This window comes from Lolium perenne, chromosome 7 (assembly GCF_019359855.2).
Source record: "Lolium perenne isolate Kyuss_39 chromosome 7, Kyuss_2.0, whole genome shotgun sequence".
NCBI classification, from domain to species: domain Eukaryota; kingdom Viridiplantae; phylum Streptophyta; class Magnoliopsida; order Poales; family Poaceae; genus Lolium; species Lolium perenne.
The window spans coordinates 54,495,516-54,518,115 of NC_067250.2; the positions used below are offsets into that span (position 1 = coordinate 54,495,516).

Here is a 22,600-nt window from a genome sequence, read left to right on the forward strand (position 1 = left end):
AAGTACTACCATTTCAACATCCAACTTTAAGTGTGTCACCCTACGGTTCGAGAACTATGCGGACATGGTTGAGTACTCACTCCGACCAATAACCAATAGCGGGATCTGGAGATCCATAATGGCTCCCACATATTCAACGATGACTTTAGTGATCGAATGAACCATTCCCATACATTACCAATTCCCTTTGTCTCGCGATATTTTACTTGTCCGAGGTTTGATCTTCGGTATCACTCTATACCTTGTTCAACCTCGTCTCCTGACAAGTACTCTTTACTCGTACCATGGTATGTGGTCTCTTATGAACTCATTCATATGCTTGCAAGACATTAGACGACATTCCACCGAGAGGGCCCAGAGCATATCTATCCGTCATCGGGATGGACAAATCCCACTGTTGATCCATATGCCTCAACTCATACTTTCCGGATACTTAATCCCACCTTTATAACCACCCATTTACGCAGTGGCGTTTGATGTAATCAAAGTATCTTTCCGGTATAAGTGATTTACATGATCTCATGGTCATAAGGACTAGGTAACTATGTATCGAAAGCTTATAGCAAATAACTTAATGACGAGATCTTATGCTACGCTTAATTTGGTGTGTCCATTACATCATTCATATAATGATATAACCTTGTTATTAATAACATCCAATGTTCATGATTATGAAACTAATCATCCATTAATCAACAAGCTAGTTTAAGAGGCATACTAGGGACTTCTTGTTGTCTACATATCACACATGTACTAATGTTTCGGTTAATACAATTATAGCATGATATATAAACATTTATCATAACCATAAAGATATAAATAATAACCACTTTATTATTGCCTCTAGGGCATATCTCCTTCAGTCTCCCACTTGCACTAGAGTCAATAATCTAGTTTACATTTGTAAAGATATAACACCTTGGCCTTCTGGTGTTTTATCATGTATTGCTCACGGGAGAGGTTTTTAGTCAACGGATCTGACACGCTCAGAAACGTATGTATTTTGTAATTCATTTGCGTCTCAACGCATCACTCATTTCCAAATGAGTCGGCATTAAATATGTTTGGTCTTCTGGTGGAACCTTAATTCCGCGGTCTGAAATATGTCACTAATATTGTCATACACAATATAGCTTCAAAGTTCTGATTCCGTCGGAACTACACCATGTTCTCAAAGAACCTCTTGACTTAACATCCTTTGTTATTGTCAAAACAATGACATACTCTGCCTTCTTTTGTAGAATCCGTCACAATATTTAGAACTCTTCTAAATCTAGCATAGACAACTTCTAGCTCATTGTGCTACCTTTTAAACAACACTTAGTCTAATTTGAGATTGAAATTATATTTTATATGTGACAAAACCAATATCGGTGTAACGCCTTACAGCGATTTGTTTGTCATTTCGTCATACAAATATATATATATATATCCTTAGTTCTTCTAAAGTACTCAAAGATATTCTTACTGTCGTCCCATGATCATCTTATGAATCATTCCGGTATATGCTCATAACATTTTAGAGCACAAGATATCTGATTTTGTACATTTTATTCGTGATCTAAAATTACTCATGTGTTTTTACTCATCGAGTGTCAGATACACTCAATTCTTGTTAAATCTTCACATGACAAGAACATTTTCTTAATATTTCTATATTGAACTATTTCAATATCCATTCTATGTACTTTGACTTAAACTTATCATGTGTTTCAATCTATCTTCATAGATCTTGACACTAAATATGTTTTAGTCCATATCTTTTCATTGAAGTTAATTTTCAATGAAACATTTTAATCAAGTATATAATTACATTATTTATAACCAACTATATGTCATCTACATAAAGTATTATAAATATGTCTCAGCGCTCCCACTTAATTTCTTGCAAATGCAAGCCTCTTCATCGTCTCTGATGAAATCAAAAACTCTTTGACTATTTCATCTGGTGAAGATTCCAACTCCGTGATACTTACTTCATCCAATTTGAAGTCGTATACCTATCTAGTATTACACGGACCAGCAAAACTCTTGGTTGTATCTTGTATACACCTTTAATACATACTTCTGATAAGTAATGTATTTTGCCATCCTACTAGAATAATCCATATAGACTATAAGCATTTCTACGGAAGATCTAATCTTATCGTAGTCAACTCTTTGAACTTTGTTGTAAACAATTTTTCGACAAGTCGAGCTTCTTCAAGGATATTTCATCCAAGTCTATAGATCCATTTACTTTCAAAAAGTACTCATCTATTATGGATTTCATGGCGCATGGTCATTTTAACGGAGTCAGGGCCCATCATAACTTCTTTGTTTGTAGTTGGTTTATCATTGTTCAAAATCAATCCTTTGTCCACAAATCATTTATTTGATCACAAAGTAAACCATACCTACAAGGTTCAATATGTACTTCGATCTCCATGACTAAAACACTTTGTAGTCATGGGAGCCATGATCGTTGTGGCCGCTTCCGAAACCAATTCCGATGCTGCGCTACTCTGATCATTATGCTCAGGTTCATAAACCTTATCAAATTATATTGTCCTCCCACTCAAATACTTCACTAGAAACAATTTCTCGGAAATAAGAAACATTGACAAACACTTTTGTCTTTGTCTCGTGGGAAGAATTCCCAATCAAATCTCTGGGATAACCAACAAAGACATTCATCCGATTTTGGTTGTAAACTTATTTACTTATGCTATGCATACCAAAATTTAAAGAAAAGACTATTAGGGTTTATACCCATGTCATAACTTGTATGATGTCATTTCATCGGATCATGATGATGCTCTATTCAGTGTAAAAGCGGTAGTCATTAAAGCATAATCCACAAAAATATAATGGCATCAATATTTTATCTCATCATTGATCCAACAAGGTTTGGATACATATCTCGGATACTATATCATCATTATGATACTCCAAGAAATGTGAGTTGTAAAACAATTTCATAACTCTCTTAGATGTTCGCTAAAACTCGTAATTCAAATATTTCCACCATGATCCAATCATAGATATTTGACTTTTCTATTACGTTGATTTCCACTTCATGTTGAAATTTATTTGAACCCATTCAAATGTTTCAAACTTCTTCCTTATCGAATATATCCATATATATATACTCAATTCATTGTTGAAAGTTTTCATGAAGTAGAAGAATCTCCCGCACACAACTATGCCCAGTGAACCACATACATCAGCATGTATGTTTCCACTAAGTTAGTTGCCCGTTCAACTCTTGGCCTATGAACGGTATTTTAATCATTCTCTTTAGAAAAGATTTGCAAGCGCCAAATGATTCAAAAATCAAATGACTCCAAAAATCCATTTGCATAGAGTTCCTTCATGCGTTCCTTTCTAACATGACCTAAATGGCGGTTCCACAAATAAGTGGAATTCAAATCATTTGCCTTATGGCATTTTTAGCATCAGTGTTATGTATGTGTGTTTCACCATTAAAATTTATAATAACTTATCCATCACACATGGAGTAATGTCATAATTTGAACAACTCATTGTTTTCATTTGACCAGAGCAAAATAACAATTATTAAGTTCTTTATTATAAATTCTAAGGGCTAGATAGAATGCCAACGACGAACATAATAACACTTTATTTTGTTCCAGACGTGTATTCCTATCATATTCCTTGTCAGTCATTTAGGCCATTGTATTCTTGTATTGCGTTGTTTTGTATGACACTTCATACCAACCAATATGGTACAAATACCCAAGAATTTCATTGTGTGACCAAACGAGGAATACATCCATAACATGTATATCATTGATATATACCTGAGCTAGACTTTCTAGTCTTTTCTTTTCTTTCTGCCAGAATATCTTTTGCATTTTCTCTTTTAGCTTTCCTCATTATTCAGAAAAACACTTCAACATCAATAACTTCTAGGTTTGTTGGTCAAATACCAATAACCTTGAGGTTCTTACTTTGAAGTTGATCATCATATGACAAGTGTTTCAGATTTCACTATTAGTAACTTTGTAATATGACGAACAATTTCACTCATAGTTTTATCATATCATGACGACTTTCCGAGGCCATGTCTGTACATGCTAGGCTCGTAAAGTTTTAACCTTGGTATTTGCATGTGCAAATCTAGCTTGCACCCGTTGTATGCACACGTAGAATCTATCACACCCGATCATCACGTGATGCTTCGAAACGACGAGTCTTAGCAACGGTGCATATTAAGGATGGTCACTTCATGGATATGCGAATATTATTAGTGCCCCAATAGTTGGAGGATTGTGACGCCTGGCGTCTTCAACCTTCATACATTCCCATAAAACTTATGAGTTTATGTAGTCTCACCAAATTTATATTCTATCATCTTGCAATAAGGTCTTAGATATCACATATATCTCATACCTTGATTATTTCTGAAAACTAAATTTTCAGCTCCTTACTTTTCAAACAGATTTGAACTTCAAGTTTCAAGGAGACAAGATAACTTTAGGTACTAATTGAAACCATAGCTCTTTGAATCAACAATGTGAGGTTTACTAAAAGTTTGCAATAGGACTTAATCAATTCTTGATTCATTAACAATACGGTACCAATCCGTAAAGTTTCTTATCAGATTTTAACAGTATTTCTATCTCAATTACAAGACTAACGCATAGTAGTAAACGGATGCCAATACTACAAAATTAATATAAAATACTACTCAGACTATGTTTATGATAATTAGTTCATGTTTTAATCTAATTACTAATGAACTCCCACTTAATACAACATCCCTCATAGTTGTTAAGTGGTACACGATCCAAATCCACTACACCAAAACCGATCATCACGTGAGATGATGTAGCTTCAATGGTGAACATCAACATGTTGATCATATCATCCATATGACTCGTGTTCAACCTTTCGGTTTCCGTTGTCCCGAGGCCATGTCTGTACATGCTAGGCTCGTCAAGCAAACCCAAGTATTCGCGTGTGCAACATTGCTTACACCCGTTGTATGTGAACGTTGAGTCTATCACATCCGATCATCACGAGATGCTTCGAAACGACGAACTGTACAACGGTGCATACGAGGGGAGAACACTTTATTATCTTGATATTAATGTGAGGGATCATCTTATAATGCTACCGTCGCGATCTAAGCAAAATAAGATGCATAAAGGATTAACATCACATGCAATTCATATGTGATATGATATGGCCCTTTAGTCTTTGTGCCTTCGATCTTCATCTTCAAAGCACGGACATGATCTCCATCATCAACGGGCATGATCTCCATCATCGTCGGCGTAGCGTCAAGGTTCATGGCGCCGTCTTCATGGTTGTTCACCTCATGTAGCAACTATTACAACTACTTTGAAATACTACTCAACATGAAATTTAAAGACAACCATAAGGCTCCTGCCGGTTGCCACAATACAATAATGATCATCTCATACATAGTCATCATCACATTATGGCCATATCACATCACCAAACCCTGCAAAAATAAGTTAGACGTCTCTAATTTGGTTTGCATATTTTACGTGGTTTAGGGTTTTCGAGAGAGATCTAATCTACCTACGAACATGAACCACAACGTTGATACTAATGTTTTCGATAGAAGAGTAAATTGAATCTTCACTATAGTAGGAGAGACAGACACCCGCAAAGCCTCTTATGCAATACAAGTTGCATGTCGAACGAGGAACAAGTCTCATGAACGCGGTCATGTAAAGTTAGTCCGGGCCGCTTCATCCCACTATGCCACAAAGATGCAAAGTACTCAAACTAAAGATAACAAGAGCATCAACACCCATAAACCATTGTGTTCTACTCGTGCAACCATCTATGCATAGACACGGCTCTGATACCACTGTAGGATAACGTTGCATAGAAAACAAAAAATTTCCTACCGCGAACACGCAATCCAAGCCAAGATGCAATCTAGAAGACGGTAGCAACGAGGGGGTATCGAGTCTCACCCTTGAAGAGATTCCAAAGCCTACAAGATGAGGCTCTTGTTGCTGCGGTAGACGTTCACTTGCCGCTTGCAAAAGCGCGTAGAAGATCTTGATCACGATCGCACGGCGCCCACGAACGGGCAGCACCTCCGTACTCGGTCACACGTTCGGTTGTTGATGAAGACGACGTCCACCTCCCCGTTCCAGCGGGCAGCGGAAGTAGTAGCTCCTCTTGAATCCGACAGCATGACGGCGTGGTGTCGGTGGTGGTGGAGAACTCCGGCGGAGCTTCGCTAAAGCTACGCGGGAGATATGGAGGAGAGGGGGGCGGCTAGGGTTTGGGAGGGGGTGGCCGGCCTCAAGGGGGTGCGGCCAACTTGTGGCTCTATGGTGGCCGGCCCCCTCCCCTATGCCCCTCATTATATAGGTGGATCCCCAAGTGTTGGTGTCCAAGTCTTCGAATAAGACCCGAACCAAAAACCTTCCATATGAGGGGGAAACCTAGCCAAGCTAGGACTCCCACTAGAGGTGGGAGTTCCACCTCCCATATGGGGGGGTTGGCCGGCCCCCTAAGGGGGAGTCCACTTGGGACTCCTCCCCCACTAGGGTTGGCCGGCCATGGAGGTGGAGTCCCATGTGGACTCCACCTTCCTTGGTGGTTTCTTCCGGACTTTTCTAGAACCTTCTAGAACCTTCCATAGAACCTTCCGCGACATTTTATTTCCCATAAAATGACATCCTATATATGAATCTTATTCTCCGGACCATTCCGGAACTCCTCGTGATGTCCGGGATCTCATCCGGGACTCCGAACAAATATTCGAACTCCATTCCATATTCAAGTACTACCATTTCAACATCCAACTTTAAGTGTGTCACCCTACGGTTCGAGAACTATGCGGACATGGTTGAGTACTCACTCCGACCAATAACCAATAGCGGGATCTGGAGATCCATAATGGCTCCCACATATTCAACGATGACTTTAGTGATCGAATGAACCATTCACATACATTACCAATTCCCTTTGTCTCGCGATATTTTACTTGTCCGAGGTTTGATCTTCGGTATCACTCTATACCTTGTTCAACCTCGTCTCCTGACAAGTACTCTTTACTCGTACCATGGTATGTGGTCTCTTATGAACTCATTCATATGCTTGCAAGACATTAGACGACATTCCACCGAGAGGGCCCAGAGCATATCTATCCGTCATCGGGATGGACAAATCCCACTGTTGATCCATATGCCTCAACTCATACTTTCCGGATACTTAATCCCACCTTTATAACCACCCATTTACGCAGTGGCGTTTGATGTAATCAAAGTATCTTTCCGGTATAAGTGATTTACATGATCTCATGGTCATAAGGACTAGGTAACTATGTATCGAAAGCTTATAGCAAATAACTTAATGACGAGATCTTATGCTACGCTTAATTTGGTGTGTCCATTACATCATTCATATAATGATATAACCTTGTTATTAATAACATCCAATGTTCATGATTATGAAACTAATCATCCATTAATCAACAAGCTAGTTTAAGAGGCATACTAGGGACTTCTTGTTGTCTACATATCACACATGTACTAATGTTTCGGTTAATACAATTATAGCATGATATATAAACATTTATCATAACCATAAAGATATAAATAATAACCACTTTATTATTGCCTCTAGGGCATATCTCCTTCATCACACCCTGAAGCAAACTAGGTAAAAGTTATCTGAATAAAAGTGTTAACCTGCTTGTTTGTGTGGTGTCTGATTTGTGGGTGAGAGAATGAGAGCAGATTTTGAATGGGTAAGGAAAAATATTTTTACATGTTCTTTTTTTATTGGGTATCCAAGGATCTATTCATTATTTTCTCAGTTTTCAAATATGTATGCCTATACACACAATCTTCAGTCAATATTTTCTCAGTTGTCAAATATTGCATGCCCATACACACAATCTTCAGTTGAGTGTTATCACAAACAACGAAAGTTCAGCTGAACCTATTGGGTGTCATGGATGTCTTGCATCTCAGATTTATACTTATGAGAAAATCACAGTTTCTCAGATTTTAGGCCACCATCTAGATATCTTGGAAGGGTTTTTTAAAGAAAATGAATGATGGGAGTATATTCTCATAGGTAGATGAGTTTAAAGGAATGAAAGTTTGGGTACTGTATTTATACAACAGCATCAGTTGAGTCATGAACACTGGAAGTACAAAACTTCTATTTATGGCAAATACAAAATCCAAAGCACAAGCTGTATAAATACACATTAGTACATGTTTATGTGAGAATTCATGAATGACTTTGCAAGATCATTCTACTGACATAAAATCACTTTCTACTCACGAATAATTTTATATGCAGACCACCTGCTGTCTGGAACCCCACCTGTTGTGACAGAAAATCACTTCCTACTAATGAATTTTCTTATGTTCAGGAAAGGCCGAATAGAACATGGCTTTGCTTTCTTTATAGCACCGGTGTTGATTGGAGTAAAAATATTACAGCCATCAACTAAGATAATAGCAGATTTAATCCTTCATTTGAAAAATTGACTTGGTTCTTAAAGGTTAAATTAGTTTTCAGTTATTAATTTTTGGTTCTATTCTTTTTAGGTCAAAATAATGATGCTTGCTGCTACATTCCTACGGTATAGATAAACTATTTAGCTATTTTTCTTCAACATCCTTTAAAATTTTCATATTCCAACAATTGATTGTTTAGGAAGAAAGTACCTAATTTGAAGAGCAAAGGTTACTGATTTCAGATCAAAATATTGTGTCAGACATGAGTAGTGTGTGTTTGTTATATTGTGATGATTCAACCGTATTAAGATTCACAGTGTGGTGTCGAGTGTTTCTTTTGACTGCTCAAACCTCTGCATTATGTCTCGGCCAAATGCAATCAACGCCTATTCATGCCATTATTAATGGTACATTAGCTGAAATTAGCAGTTGTTTTTAGAAACCTTTTATTTCTGTATAAAGCCTATGGTATTGAGATTCCGGGAGGTCGGTGCTTGACTCTATTTTTCTCTGGAAGAATCAAATCCATCTGTGTGAAGCTAGGCATGTCTCTCATCTATGTTAAATACGTGTACATGGTATCTTGTGTTCTATTCTCTCTTGCCCACAGTTTCCTATATCTTCGTAATAAGGATAGAATTTATATTTCAGATAGAATCTGCTGGTGTCATTTAGTAATAGGATAGTGGGATAGATCAAATGAAAAATATGTTCGGTTTCCCCCTGCATTCTGTATGCCACGTATATCTACCAAATGAGACTCACCTTTGTGTATAATCTTTTGTTTGAAAGAAGAGAGAATTCAGTCCTGAAATAAGCGTTGGAAAATTTATGGTATGCTTTCACTTCAGGTTTTCTTCTACCTGCTCGGTTTTATAGTACTAATATTAAATAATAATGAGTTCCACTGCATGGTATCATGTGTTGTTGCCCGGTCAATTATGATTTATGAGTAGAGAAACTGTGACCATTTACTCTTTCACATTTTGTATTTTTAACATTTCCTTCAATTATGAGTGTCGAGGCTAAGAGTTTTGAACATGTCAAATATGCTGCAAATTACACTATTAGAATTTTTCAAGTATCTTCAGAAATCAAATTTGTACTATCTTATTTGTCATGTTGAGGTCAAGTAGGTTTTCCTATAAATCACACGGTCTTTGTGTAACCACAAGCAATGAAAAATAAGTGTGTGAAGTATTCTCTTTCAAAAATTTCCTGCTTAACGCATGTTCTGTTATCTGATCATGTGCAATGTGTGTTATCTCAACCTTTGCATTCTGTTGCATTTTCACGAGCATGCGCAGTCTTGGGTTCATAGACCTTCTTGGTTAGAATTAATTCCAACACATATGCCATATATACTGTTGTAGGTTACTCCAAACGTAGTTAGGAATTCCTTAAAAAATAGTACTTGACCTTATGCTACAGAAATTTGGTGTTTCAAAGCTGAGTGCTGTCATGAATTATGCAACGATGGTTGAGTTCATGTGACTTTTTTAACACCTCTACATTGCCGCTGAAAGATGCCGCTGTGTACACATCGATATCTGGAGTCCAACCAAAGATTATGAAGTAGCAGAAGATACTACATATGCCAAAGACTAAGTAAGATTTTCTATCGCTCACATCAGACAAAGACCCTGGTAATATTTACTTTCTTTCATTTGTTCATCTTTGGTCCATGAACAAAATCATCCTTCCACTGCCTTCCTGAAGGGAGTTAGCACACAAGGACGTGCGAGACAAACAAAGGCAGCTCATGTGAAGGCAACTTCGCCGAGCCATGACCGTGGCGGTGGTGTACCCCTCTTCCCAAGCTCATTCCAAGAGTAGAACAAATCTCTTTTCGTTTAGGTGCTTCTGTATAATTTACCCACTCAATGGATATTTAATTTTTTCATAAGTATGATTCATTGTTCTGGTGAGAAAACTATGAGCCTTGGGTTGTATATGCAGCACTATGTTTCTTGTCAGGTTGAGATTTTCATTTGGGTGTGATGTGTTGATAACTTATAAAATCTTTTGCACAAATACTTTCCAAGCTTCTATTATTACCACTCTTCTTTCTATATTGTACGACCAATTGATGAAGATTTATCACTGATTTACTATTGCCTAACTTTCCTATATGTAACTTTATTTGTTATGTCTTCTGTCTGAACGCACCAAAATAATATTTGTACCACTTCATGGTTACAGGTTCATGGAGACGGTTGAGGTCCCAGCCAGCGTCATGTTGAGAGCTATGCTGAAGAAACTGAACCTTACAAGCCCCAATATTTGAGCTGAGTCTGAACCAAAGAGTGTTTATCCACCCTTCTGTGCAACTCCTCCAACGTTTAGTGCAGTCTTACTCATTCTTCGGCTACCCAGGGGACCCTTTGGAGGAAGCATCAAATGTTGCTGATACACGAAGACAATGCAACAACAATGCCCTTATGTAGATATTGCTTTTGCTGTTCCTTCCCTTGCTTCTGTGCTTTCTGCTGGAATAATATAAGATATGTGTGTTCTTTGCTTACTGCTGCTTATTCATGACTAGCCCTTTCATAATCTAGCGGTATACAAGATGTGTATCTTCTTGCTATATGGTGTCCTGATCCTCTAAAAAATGCATTTCACGGGATCTTGCGCCAAGACAAAGAATGTGTTTCCAGCTATGGAAACATTTTGGCCCCTCATAGTGAACCCATTTACTCATGAAGGTAATGCTGGTCTCACTTTTTAGTTTGTAACAACTAAGGGTTAATTTTCTCGCAAGGTCAAGATTTCTGTTTTCTCCCACCATCATTCACCCTTTACCACCAGGCTCATGGGATATAGGCAGAATAAACTATAAAACCTTCTGCTCCTTATATAATTGTATATATTTCCTCAACTCAGCATCTGTTCAAGAAGCATATGCTTTTCCTATCATTTCCTATTAATGTTTTACCTATGGATGAATAATATATAGCTTGAAGCCTGAATATTATGGAGTAGGGCTGAACATTTTCTTAATGTGGAAAGCCACCTAAAATTTCCGAGAAATATTCTTGTGAACATTATCTACTATCGCACTCTGACCTAAAAATTGATGGCTTCAACATTGAATAAGTTTGTATTTATAGTAATCTCTTCATTTGTACAGAAAATCTCTTCTGCAGATATTGTCAAGTCCCTATGCTGATTCAAATCTCATGTAAATAATCACAGGTGCAGGCCACTGTCCAACAAATCTCAGGCAGATGCCAAGAAGAAGAGGAAATGAATCAGTATTCAGTAACAGGTATAGTGTCTCTTAACCTTTAGGTACTCACATGCGTCGGAATAACAATCTATTTTGTCTTAGTGGATTTGTTTGTAGTTAATGATTTCTTCTTGAGTGGTTAATGGTTTTGATTGACACGTGATTTCGATGGAAACACCTATTTTGATCAATTTGTATTCATATAAATATTTGGTAATCTTAATTATCTTTTGAAATTCATAGACATATGATTCCGACAGATGCTACAGTACACCTGAACGTTTGAACTTTAGGGCATTACACAACTTCTGAATCTATGTTGGACCTTTTGACATATGATTCCGACAGATGCTACAGTACACCTGAACGTTTGAACTTTAGGGCATTACGCAATTTCTGAATCTATGCTGGGCCTTTTGTTTCGTCAACGAATCTATACATGGTCTTTTGTTTGGACCAAAAAAAATAGTGGCATGTCTAAGTACCACTGGGTATCTTCCTCATTTCTATGAGGTCTTTTTTTTTCTCTTTCAGCAAGCATTATTGTGTTGGAAGATTTACAATGAACTTACAGGTAGGAATGACATTTTTCTCAAAAGACTAAGACTGAAGCTAAGGAAAATGAAAGAGTTCTTGTGATGCTGAATTATTATGATCTGAATATCTCCCTAAAGTGGCATCGGGAGATCAGCTATCCTACTTTAGAATCCGTGTAACTTTGAATAGGTTAGCTTTGCTTTTATCTGATTGTCCATTTCTTAATTTCCCTTTGGAATTACAAGGTGCATTTTTTGCAGCTAGATGAAATTTTTAATCAGAGATGTTTTTTTTTTGCTTTTTATCACCATGAATATGGAGTGTAGGCAACGAGGGAATTTATCTAACAGTGTGTCCACTGTCCCTAAGGAAGCACTTTATGTATTTAGCTTTCAGTTTTTCCATCAGCTCTTTGGTAAATCATGTTGTTTTATTCAGACTATTTTGCCTTTTAGTCGGGTCTCAGACCTTTCTAGCTTCCACCCAAGTGATGTTACCTCATTATGTGCAAGACTACTGTCTTTCATTTTGCTATGAAGTACTGATACCTACCTACACGGTTGGCTTTGTCATATGTAAATTTACTTCATTGTTGTATTTAGTGAATGTAAGACAACTTTCTAGAACTATCTAGGATTTGAGCAATGCATATTGAAGGTGGAATTTCTGTCTTTCGAAAATTTTGTAACATACCTTACCTCTGCTTCTAAGAGATGATATACTGGTTCTGAACTTATGATCACATTTATGTAGGTTTACAGTTCTCCAGCTCATTCATGCTTCTGTCCTAATCCTCGCTTGTCCTACAAATTATCACAGAAACATATTTTAGCAAAGTTCTCCGCGGGCTGACAGGAAACAGCGTGCACCGCAGGGCCATTACCAACCCCAAGTGCTCCCCTGCTGTCCTGACGTGCAGGGTTAGGTGATAACAACTTCTGCAGTTTTCAGGTTTCACCCACTGTTGCAGTAGGCCCAGTTGTACATTGCGAGCTCTTTGATATGTAAATTTGATCCGCACATTGCTGCTGCTTTTTGTTTATGCTGCTTAAAAGTCTCCTCCATCTTTCACGGTGGTCTTAAGGTATCTTTGATTGAGTGACCCTTGCTGAAATAGGTAGGGTTTAATCCCTGGAGATGGAATGATGGATCAAGAGGTGTTAATTGTCAATGATATGGAATGGAACTATGGAAGTTATGTCACATGCTGTAGTTTTTTTAAAGTTAACTCTGGGATTTCTTCACATGATTCTCATGTGATAAGCTGCTACAGAGAATTAGAGTAGTCCTTGGTAACTTCCGTTTCAAATAATGCTATGTTGCATGACTTCTAATTGCTGCCATTGGAGCATGGAATCTAATGAAAGTAACTTTTTTTTGAAACGAAATGAGAGTAGCTTGCATAGTTCTATGGTAATTTGATTAGCTAGAAACAACTGAAGGTTAACAAGATGCTAGGCTACCGGGACTAGAATACGATTGGAGGCATAGGAGTAACTTACGTGTGCTATTAACAACACTGAAAATCAGAACGGAGGGAGTAGGTCTTTACTGTGGTTATGGAAGTTCACATATCTATTAATATAATATCTTAAATTTAATTTAGAATAATTTAAAAGGTGGCATGTGTTATTGGTTTAGTGTTGGGAGCTATTCTGGCAGCTCTAGGGAGTTTGGCGTGCTCCCTTGTGTCTCTGACTATTTTCGGTTATTTACTGTGAGTTCCTTTTGTCTTTGACTTTTTTGTTTGTCTTCTGTATTCTTAGATCCAGAGATTCAAAGATGTTTCAACGACATCTAAGAATAAAATTTATTGATTTCAACGATTAATAGTACTACTTCTGTTTTTTGAAAGCTGCTCAACTTTATTTAGATGCGAAGGTATATAAACAATTTTTTTTTTTGAAACGGAGGGAGTATGAGATTTAGAAGTTATGGAGATTTCTATTTACTTCAGGTAAAACCTAAGAATGTACTGTCATATTGGCCGCTACTTTTATCACAATTGTTATACAAAATGAACTTTGGTATGAACTAGATGACCGGTTGCGCTATCGCGCAAATAGCAGCTGCTAACCATGTGTTTTCAGTGTAAGAAATGTCTAAATCAGTGCAACCGAAAACATATTAATAATATGTCAATAGATGCTAATATACATGATTTTCATGTCTTACTTGCTATATACATATCAAATATGAGGCTTATTAAGTATCCTCTAAATTACCCGTTGCGGTACCGCGCAAATAAAATAATTAGTACATGAACCACTAACCATGTGCTTTTAGAGCAAGAAATGCCTAAGTAAGTGCAAATGAAAGCGTTTAATATGCGAATGGATGCTCACATTAGGATGGCAATTTAACAGCTAATTTATTTACATGCTTAAATCTATATTTTTGTTGCACCAAAAACAGTACCATAGTAACTGCAGTTGTTCTCACACCGAAACAAAAAATGTCCCCGGAGATGTTCTCAAAACAGAAACAAAAATATGTTACTGAAGCCGCGCAAATATTGTTGACAGTCACCATGGTGCATTCACTATATGATGCATAGCTTGTGCATTATTCTTCACACTCGACTCCAACTCTTCCATCTCGATGTCCACTGCCTTCAAAGCTTCACTCAAAGCTGCCATCTTCGCCTTAGGGGCTTTCATCTCCTTCGCGGCATGGTCCTTCTCGAGCTTGACCTCTTCATACGCCTCGCGCTCCACCGACGGTTTATCAGTAGTGATGCCATCGGAATCTACAATGCCTGGATCTGGGGATCCCATGTCATCATCGACACCGCCCACTGCTGAGCTGATGTCTTTGGTGAAAGTTTGTACTTCAACAACATTACTAATAAAAAAAACAGTACCGAATAGCCAACCAGAGCTGAATAACTTTTTCCACATGGAAATCAAAAAGTCATTGCATCCATCAAGATTATAGGTATAGTACTGTGCCGTGGTTACCATAGAATTGACTACTTCTGCATCTCTTCCTTTAAATTAATCTTTGATTAAAATCTTAACCCATAAAGGCTTAAACACTACACCAGAACAATGCAGTGTGCTTGAGTTTCTATTATACCTGGAGACCACCAGCAATAATGATTTTAATATTCTTGTAAGTTCACGAGTATGGGTAAATAAGTCAATGCCAGTGGATGAGAAATTTTGAAGGATCGTCCTGATGTACTAAAATACCCAAAATTGAATAAAATCAAAGTTCCTCGAAAAACAATAAGAACTCATGAATGAAAAGCTGTATGCCCGCAAATATCAACCAGAAAACAGATCATTTTGGTGCATAGCAGTGGCTAAATATAAAGATGCAGAAATAAATTGGAACTCGAGTAACCCATGATATACTAAATAGGCATGCTACAGCCTATCACAAGCAAAGTATTCAAGAACGATTCTTGTTCTACTAAAATATCGGTTAGTAGGTTTATATGCTGATAAGATACAGCAAGAACTTGACCTGCCTGCAAAATGTAAGATCACCAATACTTACATATTCATTACTATAGTTCAGATAGTGAAAAAATGCCATACTGTGTTACAGTTAAAGCCTCAATCTTAAAATGCTTCAAGGGTATGGAATTAGGAAGGACTTAGGAAGGTGTACAAAGATAGCTACAGGAAAGTGACAAGTGAAAATAACAAAACCACTGCTTCGAGTGATTACACAGAGCAACCTACAGGCTAACACAAATAGTTTGACCTTGTTCAGCACAATCCATAATCCGGAACGCGCGGGGGATTTGTAGGTACAAATAACCTACATACTAACACAAATAATCTAAGATCCCCTGTGCAGCTACCGATTCAGGCTCCGCATTTGTAGGTATAGGAGGATTGGCAGTCTATATTCACAAGGGAGACATGTTTACAAGAAGCCTACACACCCTATATAATCATCTCCATTGGAAATCATGGCAACATTACTTGTCACGGAAGTATATGGCGAAAAAACTGACCTCATCTTGAAACAACCGCGCTGAAGGCCCTGGTTATGGAGCACCATTGATCCACTGCTTTGAGACGAAAGAATGTTATGGAAAAGACAACAAAAGCAGAAAACGGTATATGTTGCTTACTGGTCAGAGTGAAAGAAAAATACTATCCGCATATATGTACTAATGAGTGAATTCCAAGCATAAATAAAATAGCTTGAAGAGTTCTATATATAAACAGTGAAGCCCATGCTGAGTGTTTGGTTGGGTAGAAGAAGAATCAGCGGGCAATAGCAGTATGCAAGCAATCTTCCTTCAGTATTTTGCTCAGAATAAACAGCGGGAACTAAAAGAATTGAAATAACAAAAAAGAACATTTCCAAGTTTGGCTCCATATTCTTACCTTGAAAGAGTATTCCGATAATTAGTAAATCTGCATATGTCAATGCAGCTTCCTAAAAAGTCCTCTAGCAATGCTTGAGCGGCCAAATCACTACACAAAAAGAGAAAGAGAGGGTACATATTAGTTTTATTACACATCATAGTGTAGCAATAAGTTCAAATGTGAGTACATCATCCATAATAAAGGCTAGTGATAAGCACATGAAGAAATTTAGTATAGGTTCACCTGATAGCCAAAGCAGCATGTAGAGCCTAGTCAAAAAGAACACCAAACTATAACCTAATTAAGATAAATTATAGTTCTGAAATACACAACGGTTTCTGAATATGTATGTTTGAATCAAACACATCCAAACATATATCTTAGGTTGTAGAACTGCAAGGCTACACATATGGCGAAAAAACTGACCTCATCTTGAAACAACCGCGCTGAAGGCCCTGGTTATGGAGCACCATTGATCCACTGCTTTGAGACGAAAGAATGTTATGGAAAAGACAACAAAAGCAGAAAACGGTATATGTTGCTTACTGGTCAGAGTGAAAGAAAAATACTATCCGCATATATGTACTAATGAGTGAATTCCAAGCATAAATAAAATAGCTTGAAGAGTTCTATATATAAACAGTGAAGCCCATGCTGAGTGTTTGGTTGGGTAGAAGAAGAATCAGCGGGCAATAGCAGTATGCAAGCAATCTTCCTTCAGTATTTTGCTCAGAATAAACATCGGGAACTAAAAGAAGTTGAATTGTATGAAAAGCAAGAGGCAGAGACGAGATCATCAGCGAGATACATGAGATACATCATTCATGCCGATGCTCATCCCTATGGCTAAGCAACATCTAGTAGCACATAGCAGCATTGCAAGTAGCAGGCAGGCTTGGCAGCAGCAGATCTAGCAGCACACAACCAAGATTGATAGTTAGCACTCCACTCGTATCCATGATGACCTAATAAGATCCGTCACTCCATTATAGTTTACATCCTAAACACGATAGCACCAAAATAGCTCATAGTAACCCGGTGAATTCCAAATCAGCGTGCATTTACAGATATGACAAACTGTTGCAGGCATGGGAGAGTTCACAAGCTAATACAACATGTAAGTTCCTACTTCTGAAAAGTTTCACTAAAGTATTTGCGAAGAGATGTTCAGAACTCTTAAATTCCAGTAGTTTCATCAACGGCATAGTATGTGTGGTCAATGCGTGGCGTTTCACACATTGGCTAACCTGGAAATGTGATTACATCATTGTTTTGGCCTTTAGCTCACGTTACATGTAAGAGCAACACATGAAGTACTTCCTTAGTTCGTTTTATATGCCTATTAGTCTTCCAACATTGCTCAAAATTATTATAAGGTATGCACGCATAGTTAATGCAAGCATACCAACCTCGCAAATTATTGTGTCATATTTCCAGAGAACATATTAGAAAGGGTTCATTTCCGTTTGGTGAATTTTTCAATCTTAGAGCTTTCTTAATCTATGAGCCTGGTTAATATAGGTCTTATAAATATGAATGGATGGAGAAAGTAGATCGCAAACAATATCCACAAGATTGACTAATACGTCAACTAAAGAAAAGATAGGAATTCACCCCATCATGCCCTCGTATCTTCTTGGTCGACGTAGAAATGCCAGCGTCATGCTTGGACCTCTTCTTTATGGAACCATTGTTCATGAGAGAGTCCGGCGTTGGTGATGCAGCCTCATGCTCATTTGATGAGCTAGCTGCTGTTAACTTGCTTCGCTTCCTTTTGTATTTGGAAACCCAATTTCCATCTGCTGCACTATCACATAGAGAGCTCCTCTCCTTCATCGTCGGATTACGGCGTCACATGCTGCCAGCAACAGAGTAATGCATTTCTTTGTTAGCAGCTCAAAAATGCAAAGTAGACAACTGTTGATTGAATATACTACGCTCTGTGTGTGTGGTCGGTCATCTAAGGTCTTATGGATTGCAATACTAATCTGAAGTGGGACTCGAAGGAGCTCAATCAAGCACGGAAGATGAAGTCCTAGAACAAGCGAGGACTTGAGGCAAGCTGTAGCCCAAATCAACAAACAAGAACACGAGTAGTAGCAGCAAAAAAATTAAGGGCAGACCAAGATTAAGGGGAGACCAGGAGAGGAAGCATGAGAGTACCTGCCTGACGGAGAACTGGGGGACGGGACCGTGCCCCCCGCAGGTGGCGAGCAGACGCCCGGCGAGCTCCTGCGGCTCGTCACTCTGCTCTGCGCCGCCAACCACGGAGGGGAGATGGCTCAAGGACGGGAAGGCGTCCGCGACCTCTGCGGCCAAGACTCCACCGTGGGTCGTCGGCTGGAGGATTCATCTCCTCCACCTCTGCATCATCTCCGCCAGGCAACACAGCCAAATCCCCCTCCGGTGTGTCGTCTCCCTGTGACCAGCAGCGACCTGCCGCTGCCGATGCGGGTTGGTTCTCGGGGTCGGAGACGAGGAGGCGCGACGCCGGCAAGGTGGAGAGATCATCGCCGCCGCCAGCCCATCACCGCTCCCTCAACCCGCGATGCATCGCGCGCCTCGCATCCAGAGCCGGGATGGCCGCCACCTCCACGCTGCGCCCCAGCCTCCTTTTCTTCACCTAGGGAGGCCGGCGCAGCTCTGCCTCCCTCCTCCTCCCGCACGCCGTCGTCGCCGCCACACACGGGCAAACAAGGAGAACGAGGGTTGGGGGATTTTTGCACCACCGGGTCGATCTAGGGTTTTCACCCACCACCACGCACACAGAATCATTGTTATCAACACAAAGGCAGAAAATAGCATGCATTGGAAACAGATACGCAAAGATGAATAATAATAATAAAGGCTCATAGTAGGATGGACATAATCTATTGGACGCACAAATAATACAGGGCAAATAGATAAGCCAACAGGCACACAAAATAGTTAATTAATCAAATCATCAACGCATTTTAATTACTTCCATATGTGGCCAATTGGTAGACATACTGCTGGTACATGCGCGGGAGCTAACAGTGAAGTAAAGAGTCAAAATAAACCGGAACTAAGCATCATATTTCCCTTCTTAGATTTCATGTGCACCAAGAGAAGTGAAACCTTATTATTTGGACAATGGACTACTAACTTGCTCCGCAAAATCATTTCAATCAAACATCCAAAATTTGTAGGTTGTGTGTTTTTCCTAAGCATACTGAAATCTTACTCGGCAGTCAGCATATGATGCATTCTGTAGACAGATAGATTTCCCATTTAAAACATGCTAAGTCAAGTTTGAATTATTTTCTGCCAGCAAGATTACATAGAGGTAGCTATCAATACAAATTTATTAGAAACCACTCGCTGCATCAATGGTAACTGAAGAACCATACAATGAGGTACTGATATGGAGTGGACATATTAGGCTACCAACAAATAGCACACAGATTCTGGTTAAGCTTGGGAGTTTGATGCAAGAACATTGGTTATATTCCTTACACATAAATCATCCTAAAACCACAAGGTCAGAGAGTAAACCACTGAGGGTTGTAAATATAACCCATCTTAGATATTTGTATTTAACCTTTGCGAGTCTCCATCACTAATATACAGGCACAAGCTCAATGAGGGATCAAACTGCCTGTCACTGAGAGCTCACACACAAGCTAGCTAGGTGGATGGTGGAACCTGCACACAACAAAGCTAGCATCAAGGGATCTCCCAGTTAGCTAGCTCTGATTAAGTAGTACTCGTGAAGCAAACAAGCGTACATGGGCATTGTGCTGACACAAGAGCAATCAACAGCCGCCACCAAGCTAACCCCTTGCATTCTTTTAACACTGGTAGAAAAGATCCACTAAGCTAACCTGAAATCTATAATGATTTATGCAGACACTCATCGATCTTAAATAATAGGTATTACTTTGCAAGTTGTACAAATTTGGGAGAAATGGTTTAAAATCCACTATTCACAATCCAAAGCACCAAATGTATTTCTGAAGAAACAAATTATCCAAATCTTCAGGTCTAGTACATTGCTTTGGCTATTTTTTGTAACAAAAGCTTCAGCCGATGAGAAATCGGAACAAATGAACCGCCTGGATATTGGCACTTCTAAACAGCTAACATGATGTGATAATTTAGGAGCGGATATTGGCAGGTTACAAAGCATCACCTGGTTGCAATATGAACCACTTCACAGCTTGAGCACAAGGAGCTTGTCGAGTAGACCTTCCATTTCTTTGAAATCTGCACCAAACGATCCAATTTTGTCATGACAACAGACATAAGCACCTCAAAAGAATTTTCTCTTTAAGCCTGAAAGATTAGCCACAAAGTACGCTATCTAGAAGAAAAATAAGAACAAGGTTTAAATCTCATGACTGACTCGTGGCGCGTACAATATCTGGAGAAAATACCTGTCCAATGTTGTAGGGGAATGAGTAGAATAGAGTTATTGCAAGATCTACATTGTACTCTGAAAGTTTGCTCGAGTCCCCTTTTCCACAGCTCACTGCAGTAGTGGATTCTAGAAGACCAATCTGGTGTACAGATAGAAGAATGAGTGTCATACTGATGGCCTCGTGCGTTGAATATTCATAATATTAAGATAAGCATGTCAAAGCCCTAAAGCTAATCTTCTTATATGTACAAGAGCCAGTAAGATGGTCCTGCATGTACAACCATAGTTTGTTAAATATGAGTATATGAGACCCATGCTACTGAAGTCAAGGGACCATGGGCAATTTACTTTCAAGATGATCCGACTCCAAAATCTATATATAAGGCATCGGGAGCAGCCTGAGAACCTAAGAAACGAAAAGCAAAAAGGTGCAACTTGGATTCGTGGAAACCATACCAACAATAATGGTGGGGTCAAGAAATCGAAGGGGAAGTAGGTACTCACCAATAGTTTTGGGCGTTTTTCTGGTTTTCTTGCTTCCCATGGCCTCAATCCCGCCGCATGGCCTCCTCCTCCTCCCGTTGAGGTGGGGACACCCGGCCTCCTTCCTCAATTCATGGCATACTTCCCCGCTCTGCAGCAGGCTGCCAATTCTGGTCAGATTCAAGGGGAACCATAAACTCAATTCATGGCATGTAGGTATGAAATTAAAAACATGAATAAGCAGAGATGATTACCAGAAGTAGTAACTCAACCACCAGATCCACACATAGACAGAGAGAGAAAGTGAGAGAGGGAATTGGAAGAAGGAAGATGCATTTAGAGGAAGAGGAGGGCCTTACTCGTGGAGCAATCTGCCGGCGCCGAATCCACAGACCGAGCCGGTGAGGCTGCTCCTCCCTCGTCGCCCTGCTTGCTCGCCTCCTCCCCACCGACGGTCACATCTGCTCAGAGCCAAATACGTGAGAGAGGAGAGGACAAGATGAGATGGAGAGAGCCGTGCACCATCTGTCGTCTCCTCGAGTGGGCCTCCGCAGCAGCTCCCTGCCATCACGGGTGCTTCCGTCCGCGCGAGGAGGCAAATTGAGAGGAGGCTGCTGAAGCTTCAGTTCACGACCTCGGCCAGCCGCGCCTCCTCCTTAGCGTCCACCGAGGCCATCACCTCTGCTGCTGCCTCGACCTCAACCTCTTGCTGCTTCACGCGGCCTCCGGCGCCGCCGCCACGACCCTCGTCCCACTCCTCTGGGTGAGGAGGCCGGCCGCCAACCAAGTCGCCCTCCTGCTCCCACCGCATCTAGGCGACGGAGGAGCGGCATGGAGCTCTCCACCACGAGGACCACCGCCGCATCCTCCTCTCCCGAAGCAGCCGCCGCCGTTGTACCCGCATACGCGGCCAGGAGGGCGAGACAGCGCGAGCTCGACCTCTGAGCCGGCCAGCCGCCGCCTCAATCCCCTCGCCGCCCGCGCAGATGGCCTCCTCCGGATCTGAGCCGGCCAGCCGCTGCCTCAATCCCCTCGCCACCCGCGCAGATGGCCTCCTCCGGACGCCGCTCTCGCCCGCCGCTCTCCCTCCGTGCCGCCGAGCTCGAAAAATCGGGAGGAGGGGAGCGGGGATTGGAGGAGAAGAGTAGGCGGATTGGGGAGGAGG

The 22,600-nt window shown here is 39.9% G+C and overlaps 2 long non-coding RNA genes across 4 annotated transcripts; one reads left to right on the forward strand and one right to left on the reverse strand.

The window, feature by feature from the left end:
• The first annotated feature begins 7,644 nt into the window (after positions 1–7,644).
• Positions 7,645–13,440, forward strand: LOC127317475 (uncharacterized). Of its 3 annotated transcripts, XR_011749192.1 has the most exons (4): positions 7,645–10,328; positions 10,674–11,179; positions 11,670–11,742; positions 12,994–13,440. It is a non-coding gene; the product is annotated as an uncharacterized lncRNA (long non-coding RNA). The 3 variants fall into 3 exon arrangements; XR_007861178.2 differs by having other exon boundaries at positions 7,645–11,179; XR_007861176.2 differs by having other exon boundaries at positions 7,645–11,179; positions 13,060–13,440.
• Positions 13,441–20,676: 7,236 nt separating this feature from the next.
• Positions 20,677–21,582, reverse strand: LOC139834245 (uncharacterized). Its single transcript, XR_011749889.1, has 3 exons — positions 21,457–21,582; positions 20,969–21,091; positions 20,677–20,798 (listed from the first exon to the last, which is right to left on the reverse strand). It is a non-coding gene; the product is annotated as an uncharacterized lncRNA (long non-coding RNA).
• Between the last annotated feature and the right edge of the window lie 1,018 nt (positions 21,583–22,600).